General features: G+C 39.1%; 1 long non-coding RNA gene across 1 annotated transcript; it reads right to left on the reverse strand.

Moving 5' to 3' along the window:
* Positions 1 to 442: 442 nt before the first annotated feature.
* Positions 443 to 1,401, reverse strand: LOC116449184. The gene is made up of 2 exons (XR_004242270.1): positions 1,323 to 1,401; positions 443 to 643 (listed from the first exon to the last, which is right to left on the reverse strand). It is a non-coding gene; the product is annotated as an uncharacterized LOC116449184 (long non-coding RNA).
* Between the last annotated feature and the right edge of the window lie 1,334 nt (positions 1,402 to 2,735).

The following is a 2,735-nucleotide window of genomic DNA, read 5'->3' on the forward strand; positions in this document are numbered from 1 at the left end:
AAAGAAAGCATGTGTTTTAACCAGTTTCCCCTTTTTAATGTTTATTTTTATTTTCATGGTAGAAAAATGGTCTTCACACACATAAAGACATATTTCTCTTCTATTCTCCCTCTTCCACTTAATTTTTCCCAAAAGACGGCAAAAAATAAGGAGGAACTATGAAAACTTAAGTGAGTGCACAACTTCTAAGTCATGGTTATTAATTTGTGATTTATGTTTTCAGTTTCTATGACATATATTAACACAAAAGTTATGTAGATTTTTTTTAAAGTAAAAATCTCAAAAGAAGCAAACATCTGTCGAGCAGTCTCATTAAGAGATGAGAAACTGAGCAGAGAGAACAACCCCTGGAAGCTGGCTTTTAACACAGGAATTGAAGATATGAAAATAGGCTGCCAGAGAAGACAAGTGGAAAGAGTTGGGTACGGGGGTCACTTCCTTGCCTTGGACTGGAGTTCATGTAGGAGAGGGAGACTGTCTGGAAGAAGTACAGCACAACAGGATCAGGTCTGTAGGACTCATGAAGAGCCAGTGTCCACACGAAGCACATTTTGGGGAAGTTCACTTCGGGATAGCTCTAATTTGTTGCCATCATCTGAAGCCCCATCAGCAGTTGGAGGGCATTCGGGAGTGTCCATTTCCTCTGCATGCAAAAGAGTTTTATACTTTGAGATGGCAGTGAGTTCTGAATCAACAAATGTTAAGTGGGGAGAACTGGGAAACTTTCCTCAAAAGCACTTTGCTGATTAAAACTAAAATCTCAAGCTCTTTGTTGAAGATAAAGTTCTTCAGGATTGAGTCATTGTCTCCTATCCAGGATATAGAGGCATAGGTACTAAAATGATATTCCTCTTTTCTATTTCCAGCTTAACAGTAAGCATAAAATTTACATTTTCTTTTCCCTTCTTCCCAAAAATGTTTGACTGTTACAGTGCACTTCAGAGGTAAACGAACTTGCAACTAGAGAGTTTTGCAGTTCAGAGAACAGTGTAAAGGGTGATACTTCAAAAGACAAAGTTAAAGACCTGTTTAATTTCTACGATGATTTTTAGTTTGTACCCTTCTGTGATCTCAGTGAACCAGTATGTAATGTGACAATGACTTTGATTTCTCTAACACCCTAAAATTTTACCATTTTTTCAAATATTTTAATGTCTGTCATGGCGTAACTGAAATTCTTTTTCTTTTTTATGCTAAAATGTTGATGAAAACCCACAAGAAAGGTGCTATATATAGCAGTGCTGTATGGGAAGGAATGTATCAAATTTAGAGTCCCCTTAAGAGGTGATCCTACATTCAAAGAAGTCAAAAAAGTGTGAAACCTATAGTTATTGAGGCTGTGGAAGCTGCCTATTCTTCGAATACACCTTCTGATGAGAAGAGACCATTTCATGGTGGTTCTTCTGGAATGGAAATAAAGCATACCCCATTATGGATTAAACCCGCTTTTAAAATGGTTGTTCACAGCTTTGGTATAGCAGGTACAGAAACACTGCAAATAAAGTAGCAAAGAGACAAACAGGGCAGTCATAAAAGGTTCAAAAGTTATTGAAGGCAGATAAAATTTTTCTGAACTCCTGACTAAAATTATAAGTGAAAATTATGTTTGTGATATCCTTTTTCCTTTTAGTTCATTTCTTGTTAAATATGTTACATCATCAATTCTTTGTTACTCTTCACAGTGTTGATCAAGTTCTGTGGGAGAACAGGGTTACCTGGCCATCCCAGGCAGGCTGAGGTTATTTAATACAGCGAAATAATTAGCAAGATTTAGGATAGAGTGGTCTATTTCTGTTCTTGGGTTTTCTTTTTGTAGTGGGTTCGGTTTGTAACTGGGCAGAAACACCAATTTAGTGTAGTGGTTTGGTCCAAAATACTCATTACTGTTTACCTTCTGTGAGATAAGAATTAGGAGAAAAGCAAAGCAGGCACCAAACTTGAAAGAATATAAAGAAGTTTATTAACAGACCTAAAAGAAGAAAGAGGGGGGAAAAAAAATCATACCACACCTTCAGAACACTTCTACTCCCCCCACCTTCCTCCCTTCTCCCACTGACAATGTAAAAAGACAACCTTTGAGATATTCAGTCTGTTTGCCACTTCCATAATAACCTTGTTCAGTCCATTTAGGAAGAGGAGTCTCTCTTGCCCATGCTATGAAAACATTATCACAACGAGACAGCCACCCGGGTTGGTTCTCTGCTCACATGCGAGTCCCTTCCCCGACTTGCAGCTTTCGAGGGTCCACTCTTGAATTGCTGGGGTACAATTTTAAGGTTGAGCTGTTCAGAAATAAAAGTTCTCTTCACTCATCTCTGGGAGCATTTAATCTCTAAGAACAGAGGCCCTTCTCCTTCCCTGGGAGCAAAGGGTCTTCCTCATCTTCGTCTTTAGGACTATCTCTGGGAGCATCTCTAGGAACTGAGGTTTTCTCCTTTCCCATTTGGAGCAAAAGTCCTCATCTGGTCCATCTCTCCATGTTCAAACTTCTCATGAAATTACAGCTGCATCAGCATCTGCCTATCTCAGCGCAGGTGCTTTTGTTAACAAGTACAAGTTGAACACTCCACCCCCCACGCCATCATGAAATTATAACGGGTACTCTGCCATATCATAGCTTTACAACAGAATTTCAGCTTCCTTAAGCATCTTTCTTCTCCCTCAGGTTTTCAGCTCTTCACAGCGCTAAAAGGGTTAATCTCACCCAGGTCTTGCGGCTGGAATTTCGCTTATCG

This window comes from Corvus moneduloides, chromosome 1 (genome assembly GCF_009650955.1).
Source record: "Corvus moneduloides isolate bCorMon1 chromosome 1, bCorMon1.pri, whole genome shotgun sequence".
Taxonomy (NCBI): Eukaryota; Metazoa; Chordata; class Aves; order Passeriformes; family Corvidae; genus Corvus; species Corvus moneduloides.